Source organism: Mustela erminea, chromosome 17 (genome assembly GCF_009829155.1).
Source record: "Mustela erminea isolate mMusErm1 chromosome 17, mMusErm1.Pri, whole genome shotgun sequence".
Classification (NCBI taxonomy): Eukaryota; Metazoa; Chordata; class Mammalia; order Carnivora; family Mustelidae; genus Mustela; species Mustela erminea.
Window position 1 is genome coordinate 9233109 of NC_045630.1, and position 12601 is coordinate 9245709.

Below are 12601 nucleotides of genomic sequence, written 5' to 3' on the forward strand. Positions count from 1 at the left end.
GCTGTAGGTTAGGATTTGGGTTGAAGCAAGCAAAAAGTTTTGATGACTACTTTAGTTGCTTCTTGTTTTTTCACTTATGATTTCAGCATTTGCTACCTGTACATAAATTTAGAAATTTTTCTTTCCTGCTATTACTGCTATTCATTATGAGTCTATAACTCACCACAGGCTAAAATGCAATCTTTGGAGCCATGATTTGCATCTATATTAAATGCAAATATAAGCATATCTAAATGTATTCACAAAGAATTCATTTAAATAGTCAATAGCACTATTGAAAAACCTGGTCTATAAACGTAGGCAAAAATCACTGAATATAAATGTGTCCAGTCAGCGAAATAAATGCATAGTGAAACATGGGTCCAGCGTAAGTGTCCTAAACCCCAGCACTTTCCAAAAAAGGAAGGAAGGAAATGAATAAATACAAAGACCTAAACCATACAATGTCTCCCGGGCTCATCTATGTTCAGATTTGAAATTGCCATTTAATTACTTACATGCTATGAGTATCTTTAAAAGAGGGAAAGGTATTTCGGAAACTTTCAATAAAAGCACAGGTACAATAATGTCCCAAACCATCAACAAAAGTTTGAAGAAAAAAAATAAAATCATGTCTCCAAAGCTGAGATGAAGGGGATGATTCGGTCAAGGCATCCTGTCATGAAAAAATACCGCAGCCAAGCACAGAGCTTGGCTCTCATCCTGGCAGGTGGGCTGTGCGTGCTATTTAATGATGTTGAGCTATTTCAAGTGAGCAAAAGAAAACGAGCAGGACACCATTTTCACCAAGTATTTACTGAGCACCCAAAACAATGCTGAACAAGTCATTCAGTGCTCCTCCTCTCCGTTGTAGAATTTCAAAGGGTCAGTCGGACTTACCAATCAAGTATTGCAGAGCCCTTCCACAGCAGCTGAAATACACAAATAATGTGACAGAGGACTCGGTGTGTCCTCGGGTGGTAAGACTTGGTTTCCTGCTTTGAAGGGTTAAAGATCCACAGCTGAGGAACTTAAGATTTTGAAGGAAAAAAAAAAATCAGTTTATTGGAACAGAGGTCACAGATTAAACTTAGGAAAGCTTTGTACGTGCTTTTATATTCCCTGAAATAAAATAGCACAGCAATGAACAATAGATTTAATGCCTGCGCAAACTGGAGATAATAAAGACTCTGATGTTCATTTTTTTAAAGATTTTGTTTATTTATTTGAGAGAGAGTGAGTGAGAGAAAGAACATGAGCTGGGGCAGAGGGAGAGGGAAAAGCAGATGCCCTGCTGAGCTGGGAGCCCAACTCGGGGCCTGATCCCAAGACCCCGAAATCATGACCTGAGCCAAAGGCAGACGCTTAATTGACTTAGTCACCCAGGTGCCCCTGTGAAATTTATTTTTTTCTACAGTGCATTGTTTGCTAGGATTTCCTTTCAGATATTTTAATCAGATGGTATATATTCATACTTCATTCTTGCAAATAATAATGACACTGTGTCTGTAATTCTGTACTGATTTGCCATTCAAATACCCAAATATTTTAAATTGTTTTACTTTGATTCTCATATTCCATGTTTTGTGGTGTTTACAGACATTGGGATTATTAAATTGGAAAAGGCTGTATACCACTTGCCACAGTGCACCTGGTTATATGGGTCACAACGTTGGCCGTGAAAATCCCACAGCTTCATTGACCCAGCTCAATTCTCTCCTTTCCAATAGAAGAGTTTAATTTTAAGAACCTAGTTTCCTTTTCTTTCCCTAAGATTTTCTTGCAAAACCTCTACTCCTGCATCTTTGTTTTCAATTTCTAAACTTTATTTCCTTATTTCCTAATTACCCCCTGAAAAAATGACTCACAATTTTCACATACTGGAACTGAATTCTTAGAGTTGTTGAAAAGACATGTAGAGAAAAAACATCATGTGGTAGAATTTGAGTAAGAGAATTTTGCTTTGAGAATGGTGGACTCTTACTACACAATCTTGAGAGCTCTGGAAATTGGTGGGGTTGGAAGGAACATGTGTTAATCACATACTATGAACCAAACACTGTTTTAGGCACTGTGCCTATGTTACATCCTATCATGAGTACGACTCGAAGCAAAATATTATTACATCCACTGCACAGAAGAAAAAAGGAGGCTCAGGAAGGTCAAGTATATTCTCTAAAGTCCTACAGCTGACAAGCAGTAAAGCTGCAATTCAACTATACTTTTCTCTGGTACCAAGCTTCCTTAGATTACTTTTGGAATCTTTTTCTCGAATACATATACCACACCGAAACGGACACACATGACCAACAAAACCATTTCCAAATATTTGAATCTTTTCTCAGTGATTTGTATCAATATGTTGTTATATGGAATAGACTGAATAATTTATCTGACCATTTAGAAAATGTTAAAGTATGGACTTGATTTTTTTTACTTCCTTTTTAAAATTAACATATAATGTATTATTTGCTTCAGGGGTACAGGTCTGTGAATCATCAGTCTTTCACAATTCATAGCACTCACCATAGTACATACCCTCCCCAGTGTCCATAACCCAGCCACCCTATTCCTTCCCCACCCCCCAGCAACCCTCAGTTTGTTTCCTGAGATTGAGTCTCTTATGGTTTGTCTCCCTCCCAATCCCATCTTGTTTCATTTGTTCCCTCCCTTTCCCCCATGACCACTGCCCTGCCTCTCAAATTCCTCATATCAGAGAGATTACATAATAATTGTCTTTCTCTGATTGGCTTATTTCGCTTAGCATAATACCCTCTAGCTCTATCCAAATAATTGCAAATGGCAAGATTTTGGTTTTTTGATGGCTGCAGAGTATATATATATATACATATATGTATATAAATACATATATCACATCTTCTTTAGCCAATCATCTGTTGATGGACATTTAGGTTCTTTCCATAGTTTGGCTATTGTGGACATTGGTGCTATAAACATTCGGGTGCACGTGTCCCTTCGGGTCACTACATTTGTATCTTTAGGGTAAATACCCAGTAGTGCGACTCCGAGGTCTTAGGGTAGCTTTATTTTCAACCTTTCGAAGAACCTCTTTACTGTTTTCCAGAGTGGCTTCACCAGCTTGCATTCCCACCAACAGTGTAGGAGGGTTCCCCTTTCTCCACATCCTGGCCAGCATCTGTCCTTTCCTGACTTGTTAATTTTAGCCATTCTGACTGGTGTGAGGTAGTATCTCATTGTGGTTTTAATTTGTATTTGCTTGATACTGAGTGAGGTCGAGCACTTTTTCATGTGTCTCTTGGCCATTTGGATGTCTTCTTTGCAGAAATGTCTGTTCATGTCTTCTGCCCATTTCTTTTTTTTAATTTTTAAATTTTTTAATAAACATATAATGTATTATTAGCCTCAGGGGTACAGGTCTGTGAATTGCCAGGTTTACACACTCTGCAGCAATCACCATATCACATACCCTCCCCAACGTCCATAACCCCACCACCCTTTCCCTACCCCCCTCCTCCCATTACCCTCAGTTTATTTTGTGACAGTAAGAGCCTCTTATGGTTTGTCTCCCTCCTGATCCCATCTTGTTTCTTTCATTCTTTTCCTACCCCCCCACAAACCCTTCAAGTTGCATTTCCACTTCCATATGATCAGGGAGATCATATGATAGTTGTCTTTCTCTGATTGACTTATTTCGCTTAGCATAATACCCTCTAGTTCTATCCACTTCCTCAAAAATCTTCTGCCCATTTCATGATTGGATTACTTGTTCTTTGGGTGTTGAGTTTGATAAGTTCTTTATATATTTTGGATATTAACCCTTTATCTGGTATGTCACTTGGAAATATCTTCTCTCATGCTGTCAGTTGCCTTTTGGTTTTGTTAACAGTTTCCTTTGCTGTGAAAAAGCTTTTGATCTTGATGAAGTCCCAATAGTTCATTTTTGCCTTTGCTTCCCTTGCCTTTGGCAATGTTTCTAGGAAGAAGTTGCTGTGACTGAAGTTGAAGACCTTGCTATCTGTGTTCTCTGCAAGGATTTTGATGGATTCCTATCTCACATTGAGGTCTTTCATCTATTTTGGGTCTATCTTTGTGTGTGGTGTAAGGAAATGGTCCAGTTTCCTTCTTCTGCATGTGGCTGTCCAATTTTCCTAACACCATTTGTTGAAGAGACTGTCTTTTTTCCATTGGACATTCTTTCCTGCTTTGTCAAAGATTAGTTGACCATAGAATTGAGGGTCTATTTCTGAGCTCTCTATTCTGTTCCATCGATCTGTGTGTCTATTTTTGTGCCAGTACTATACTATCTTGATGATTACAGCTTTGTAATAGAGCTTGAAGTCAGGAATTGTGATGCTGCCAACTTTGGCTTTCTTTATCAACCTTTCACTGGCTATTTGGGGTCTTTTCTGGTTCCATATAAATTTTAGGATTATTTGCTCCATTTCTTTGAAAAAAGTTGATGGTAATTTGGTAGGGATTGTATCAAATGTGTAGACTGCTCTAGGTAGCATACACATTTCACAATATTTGTTCTTCCAATCCATGAGCCTAGAACATTTTTCCACTTCTTTGTGTCTTCCTCAATGTCTTTCATGAGTACTTTATAGTTTTCTGAGTACAGATTCTTTGCCTCTTTGGTTAGGTTTATTCCTAGGTGTGCAATTATAAATGGGATCGACTCCTTAATTTCTCTTCTTTTTGTCATGTTGTGCATGTATAGAGATGCAACTGATTTCTGTGCATTGATTTTATATCCTGACACTTTCCTCAATTCCTGTATGAGTTCTAGCAGTTTTGGAGAAGAGTCTTTTGGGTTTTCCACATTAAGTATCATATCATCTGCAAAGAGTGAGAGTTTGACTTCTTCTTTGCCAATTCAGATGCCTTTTATTTCTTTTTGTTGCCTGATTGCTAAGGCTAGGACTTCTAGTACTATGTTGAATAGCAGTGGTGATAGTGGACATCTCTGCCGTGTTCCTGACCTTAGGGGACAAGCTCTCAGTATTTTTCCATTGAGCATGATAGTCGCTGTGGGTTTTTCATAGATGGCTTTGATAATATTGAGGTATGTACCCTCTATCCCTCCACTGTGAAGAGTTTTGATCAAGAAAGGATGCTGTACTTTGTCAAATGCTTTTTCAGCATCTATTGAGAGTATCAAATAGTTCTTGTTCTTTCTTTTATTGATGTATTGTATCACATTGATTGATTTGTGGATGTTGAACTAAACTTGCAGCCCAGGAATAAATCCCATTTGGTCATGGGGAATAATCCTTTTAATGGACTGTTGGATCCTATTGGCTAGTATTTTGTTAAGAATTTTCGCATCCAAGTTCATCAAGTATATTGGTCTGTAATTCTCCCTTTTGGTGGGGTCTTTGTCTGGTTTGGGGATCAAGGTAATGCTGGCCTCGTAAAATGAGTTTGGAACTTTTCCTTCCATTTCTATTTTTTGGAAGAGTTTCAGGAGAATAGGTATTTATTCTTTAAATGTTTGGTAGAATTCCCCTGAAAAGCCATCTGGCCCTGGGTTCTTGTTTTTTTTAGAGATTCTTGATGACTGCTTCTATCTCTTTACTGGTTATGGGTCTGTTCAGGTTTTCTGTTTCTTCCTCATTCAGTTTTGGTAGTTCATATGCCTCTAGGAATGCATCCATTTCTTCCAGATTGTCAAATTTGCTGGTGTATAGTTGTTCATAATATGTTCTTATAATTGTTTGTATTTCTTTGGTGTTGGCTGTTACTCTCCTCTTTCATTCATGATTTTATTAATTTGGGCCTTTTCTCTTTTCTTTTTGAAAAAGAAAGTCTGGCCAGGGGTTTATCTTTAAAAGATCCAGCTCCTACTTTCATTAATTTGTTCTACTGCTCTTTTGGTTTCTATTTCATTGATTTCTGCTCTGTTCTTTATTATTTCTCTTCTCCTGCTGGGTTTAGACTTTCTTTGCTGGACTTTCTCCAGATCCTTTAGGTGTGGGGTTAGGTTGTGCACTTGAGACCTTTCTTGTTTCTTGAGAAAGGCTTGTATTGCTATATACTTTCCTCTCAGGACCACATTTGCTATGTCCAAAGATTTTGAAAAGTTGTGTTTTCATTTTCATTTGTTTCCATGAAATTTTAAAAATTTTCTTGTAATTTCCTGGTTGATCTATTCATTCTTTAGTAGGATGCTCTTTCGCCTCCATGTATTTAAGTACTTTCCAACTTTCCTCTTGTGGTTGAGTTCTAGTTTCGAAGTATTGTGGTCTAAAAATATGCAGGGAATGATCCCAATCTGTTGGTACCATTGAGACCTGATTTGTGACCCAAGATGTAATCTATTCTGGAGAACATTCCAAGTGCACTAGAGAAGAATTTGTATTTTGTTGCTTTGGCATAGAATGTTCTGAATGTATCTGTGATGCCCATCTGGTCCAGTGTGTCATTTAAAGCCTTTATTTCCTTGTTGATCTTTGGCTTAGACAATTTGTCCATTTCTGTGAGGGGGGTGTTAAAGTCCCCTACTACTATTGTATTATTGTTGATGTCTTTCTTTGATTTTATTACTAATTGGTTTATATAATTGACTGCTCCCATGTTAGGGGCATAGATATTTAAAATTGTTAGATCTTCTTGTTGGACAGACCTTTTAAGTATGATATAGTGTCCTTCCTCATCTCTTATTATAGTCTTTGGCTTAATATCTAATTTATCTGATATAAGGATTGCCACCCCCCATTTCTTTTGATGTCCGTTAGCATGGTAACTTGTTTTTCACCCTCTCACTTAAAATATGGAGATGTCTTTGGGTCTAAAATGAGTTTCTTCCAGACAGCATATCGATGGTCTTGTTTTTGTTTTTTGTTTTGTTTGTTTGTTTTCATCCATTCTGATACCCTGTGTCTTTTGATTGGGGCATTTAGCCCATTTACATTCAGGGTAACTATTGAAAGATATTAATTGAATGCCATTGTATTGCCTGTAAGGTGACTGTTACTGCATATTGTCTCTGTTCCTTTCAGGTCTGTTAATTTTAGGCTCTCTCTTTGCTTAGAGGACCCCTTTCAATATTTTATGTAGGGCTGGTTTGGTGTTTGCAGATTCTTTTCATTATTTTTGTTTTTGTTTGTTTGTTTGTTTTCCTGGAAGCTTTTTATCTCTCTTTCTATTTTCAATGACAGCCTAGCTGGATATAGTATTCTTGGCTGCATATTTTTCTCATTTAGTGCTCTGAATATATCATGTCAGTCCTTTCCAGTCTGCCAGGTCTCTGTTGGGTAGGTCTGCTGCCAATCTAATATTTCTACCATTGTGTATTACTGACCTCTTGTCCAGAGCTGCTTTCAGGATTTCTCTTTGTCACTGAGACTTGTAAGTTTTACTATTAGATGATGGGGTGTGGACCTATTTGTATTGATTTTGAGGGGGGTTCTCTGTGCCTCCTGTGTTTTGATGCTTATTCTCTTCCCCAGATTAGGAAATTCTCTACTATAATTTGCTCCAATATATCTTCTGCCCCTCCCTTTCTTCTTCTTCTGGGATCCCAATTATTCTAACATTGTTTCATCTTATGGTACCACTTATCGCTCAGATTCTCCCCTCATGGTCCAGCAGTTGTTTATCTTTTTCTCAGCTTCTTTATCCCCCATAATTTGGTCTTCTATATCACTAGTTCTCTCTTCTGCCTCATTTATCTTAGCAGTAAGAGCCTCCATTTTTTATTGCACCTCATTAATAGCTTTTTAAAATTTCAAACTGGTTAGATTTCAGTTCTTTTATTTCTCCAGAAAGTGATTCTCTATCTTTTGAGCTTTTTTTGAGCCCAGCTAGCACCTTGATAATTGTCATTCTGAACTCTAGTTCTGACATCTTACTAATGTCTGTAATGGTTAAATCCCTAGCCATTGGTACTGCCTCTTGTTCTTTTTTCTTTTTCTTTTTCTTTTTCTTTTTTTTTTTTTTTGAGGCGAGTTTTTCTGCTTTGTCATTTTATCCAGATAAGAACAGATGAATGAGAGAATAAAATACTAAATGGATATCAATGACCATAGAAAAATATACCCTAACCAAATCAGAAGAGACTTGAAACTGGGGGGAGAAGAAAGGAGAAAAAAAAATTATATCAGACTGGTGAACAGAACAGAGCCACACACTTCATTCTGGGTGTATTTTGGTCTATTAGAAGAAACTGCTTCCCAAAATTTTAAAGAAAGAAAAACTTATATATATACACAAAAATAAGGGGAAACATGATGAAGGGAAGGAATATGAGTATAAAGATAAAAATTTAAAAAGATTCTAAAAAAGGAATTGATAAGATAAGAAGTTGGTTGAAAAAAGAAAAAAAAAAAAAAAGGAAAGAATGTGATCAAGAACAAAGCCATACACTAGATTTAGGGTATATTTTGGTCTGTTAGAGGAAATAGTATCCCAAAATTTTAAAGAAAGAAAAACCTGTATGTATACATGGTCTCTGGTCTCTGGTTAAATACAATGAAGGAATAGAATATAACAATGAAAATTTTAAAAGATTTTTAAAAAGTATTGATAAGTAAAAAGTTACTTAAAATAGGAAAGAGGAAAAATAAAAATAAAAAATAGAATAAGGAATAATAAAATTTAAAAATTTAAATAACCATGGGAAAAAAGCCATGAATTCTGTGCTGTATTCCCACAGCTCTGAAGTTTTGCAGCTCTCATTGGTCAGTGAACTTGGTCTTGGCTGGACATTCTTGTGATCTTCTGGGGAAGGGGCCTGTTGCCATGATTCTCAAATGTCTTTGCCTGAGGCTGAATTGCACCACCTTTGCTAGTGGCCAGGCTAAGTAACCTGCTCTGGTTCGTTCTTGGAGCTTTTGTTCCCTGACTGCTTTCCATAGAGCTTTGGAGGACGGGAATGAAAATGGTGACCTCCCAGTCTCCGTCCCAAAGGAGCCAAGAGCTCAGGGCCCCACTCCTTCATGTGTCCTCAGAGAAAAGCAATCAATCCCTCCTGTCTCCCTGGTCTCTGGCCACACTCCAAGCTCACCCAGCCTGTAACCGAGCGTTTTTCTCTCTCTGGTGCACAGCTCCATTTGGAGTTTCCAAATGCAGCAGATTCCGGCCATGTGCTCCTGTGCTGCTCCTCCCAGAGGAGGAACATAAATCTCCCCAGACCTGCCACTTGTGGGATCCCTGCTCAAGGAATAGTGCCCTGACTGCCTCGGGTCACAGTAAGGTAACCCTGCGCTGAGAGCTCCCTTCTTGGCTCCATCTCTGCCTCAAGCTTCCCCGCTCCAATACCTGGAAGCTGTGCCACATTCAGACACCCCCAGTCTTTCTGTGACCCTGCGGGTCCTGATACCACACTATCCCTGCCAGGGCTCCAACCCCAGCTTAGCCTCTGGAGCGACATCCCTCAGTGGAGCAGACTTCTAAAAGTTCTGATTTTGTGCTCCACTGCTCTATTGCAGCAGAGCTGGCCCCTCCTCCCATGGTCTATCTTCTCATATGTTGCCTCAGATTCACTTCTCTGGGCATCCTACCTACCAGAAAGTGGTTGCTTTTCTGTTCCTAGAATTGCTGCTATTCTTCTCTTCGATTTCCTCTTGAGTTTATAGGTGTTCAGAATGGTTTGAGAACTATGTAGCTGAACTCCTGGGATCTGATGATATTTAGGTCTCCTACTCCACCACCATCTTGCTCCTCTGTTGGACTTCATGATTTTAGATATACATGAAAAATTCAATATGGCCCACCTTTGCGTTTCATTGGTCATTGGTCATTATGTTAGTGGCCATCTTTGGTACGACGGACAGTACAGCAGTGAGCAGTACAGCTTTCCTCTGCTACTTCATAGTTGTGTGAACTTGGGCAAGTTTCTTTCACCTCTCTATGCCTCGGTTTCCTCTTTTATAAAACCTTGATAATAATAGTAATTATTTCAGGGCACCTACATGTCTCAGTCAGTTGAGTGGCTAACTCTTGGTTTCAGTTTAGTTCATGATCTCAGGGTCCTGGGATCGAGCCCTGAGTTAGGCTCCATGCTCAGCAGGAAGTCCACTTGTCTGTCTCTCTCTGTCCCTTCCCCCACTCGCATGGGCTCTCTCTCTAAATTAAATAAATAAATCTTAAAGAAAATAGTAACTATCTCAGAGTTAAGAGGATAAATGAATTAATATGTATAAAGAGCTTAGAGCAGTGACTGGCATGTAGTTAGTTCTGTCTGGGTCTCTATTAATTTAAAAAAAATTTTGTGGTTCAGTGATAATATAATTCCCACAGTGAGCCTTAGGGGGAAAAATGAATCCCAAAATTAAAACAAAAATCTTTTTAAACATGTGGACAGGCCGATGTTAATAGAAAACATAGATCATTTCTGTCACGACTTTGTGACTGTGGAGTGGGAACTGTTGGCCTCTAATGAGGTTCTCATTTGACAAAATGGACATTGAAACCCGCTGTGTTAGACAATCAGTTTCTTCATTTATTTCAACCCAGTAAATGTTTGTGAAAGTCACCTCTGTTACTGTGATGCCAGTCTTTGACCTATGACAAAATGGGAGGTTGAAATGGCTCCACATAATATGAATGGATATGAAAGAACAATGTTCATTGGAAACCAAAACAACACTTCAACTTCCACTTTGCTGAGAATGAATGCATCTGGATGTTTGGGACACCGGGTGACTTTGGGGAGGCTGTGAGAATTTCCTCTGTGTTTGCCTTCAGTTGTGAATGATGGGAAATCATCCCCCTCAATTTAACCACAACATTTCCTGGAGTTTCAGACAAAATAGCATTTTTTCCCATTATTCTTTACTTTGTAGGTGCAAGAATGTCCAACCCCTTAGGCTGTGCAGGAATTGACTTCATAAATGTCCACCACCGACCTAAAAAAAAAGGTCTGACAAACATTTCTTGAGTGCCTCCTAAATGTTGAACCTTAAGACTATAAATATCATAAATGTCATCAACATCAAAATCAGCAGCAGTGTATACAGGTACTGGGTTGTGAGAATTATATGCCAGTTGCTGTAGTCAGTGCTTTACACACATACCTCTTTCGAACCCATGGTAAGTAGGGTCCCTGCCCTTATGAAGTGAACAACTCAGAGAAGGCACCTGAGAAGCGACCATAATATCGTGCAATGGGTGGTCTTCCCTGGAAGCCTCTTCCAGGCAGGCATCCTCCACAGTCCATATGAACCTATGCCCAGCTGCTTCTCCAGGCCCTTTGGCTACACCCAGGGTCTCTTCTCCAGAGGAAATCAGCTCCCACGGAAGATTAATAGCTGATGCTTTATTGTGACCGAGCCCCACTGAATCACTGAGAAGGGAGGTGAATTTTCAAGGTGCCTCAAGAATATACAAGAAATAAATCCAGATTTCCTTTTCCCAGCTAGATCTTGATTCCCACTTTAGGGCAAAAGATGTCTACAGAGAAAGATATTTAAGAAATAAGAATCGTGGGTCACCGGGTTGGCTCAGTCAGTTAAGTGTCTGCCTTTGGCTCAGGTCATGATCTTGGGGTCCTGGGATAGAGCCCTGTGTCAGGCTCCCTGCTCACTGGGGAGTCTGCTCCTCCCTTTGCCCCTCCCCCCACTCATCCTCACTGGCTCTCCCTCTGTCTCTCTCAAATAAGTAAATAAGATCTTTTTAAAAAGAAAGAAAGAAAGAAAGAAAGAAAGAAAGAAAGAAAGAAAGAAAGAAAGTAAGAAAGAAAAGTCCTTCTCATTTAGCTGCAGTTTGGGATGAGCCCAGTAATAATCCAAATTGGTTACTGCTTATGGAACGCCAACCACCAGTGAAGAACCCTGCATGCATGGACGGGCTTCATCTTCCCAGCAATGCTCTGATGTAGGCTCCACTGTCATTTCCATTTCATTGATGGGAAACGACACAGTGATGGGTAGTAAGTCAGAGTTGCATGGGGCATCGGAACCCAGGCCTGTCCCCTATAAGGCATGTCATGCCCTTCAGACAAGCAGCCCCTCTAGCCCCGGGCTGGCTTTTTTTTTTTTTTTTTTTTTCTGTCTCTCTCTGTCTCCATATCCCCGTCTCCATCTCTTTAGCCTCTCTTTGGGTGGGATGTCAGCTTGTCCCTGGCACCTGGGGCCATTGCTCTAAGGCCGGGGATGCCCAAGAATGGAGGAGAAAAATGAGGTTGATTCAGAAATGGGATGAGGAATTTCTTTGGAGGATCTAGGAAGATGCTCCGAGGACTCTTGTCCAGGATGGTTCTACATCCTCCAAGGGAGCACGTGCAGCTCACAGGGGCTCCCATCCATCAGTTCAACAGCAACATGTTACTCATCTTTACCACCTGTGGCACTTTCTCCCCTTTTACAGACGTGGACACTGACACAGAAGTAATGGTCAGAGGCTGACCTAGGGCTACACACATTTACCTCTAAGGCAATGTGGAAGCCTCCCAGGAGGATCCAGACTCCAGAAGCGGGATGTGAGATCAGGAGTCACACCTCCCTTAAAGACACAGCAGGCTGCATGGACTTTCTGTGTTTGCTGAGTTATCAAAGTCTCCACAGATGCGCTGATTCCTTGGGGACAGTGAGAGACCCCAGGGAGGGATTCCAGATGACCACATTATTCTCATCCACAGCGCTGCTCCCAAAATTTGGTTTCCTACACCCAGGAACCATGCCCACCTCATTGAGGCCAG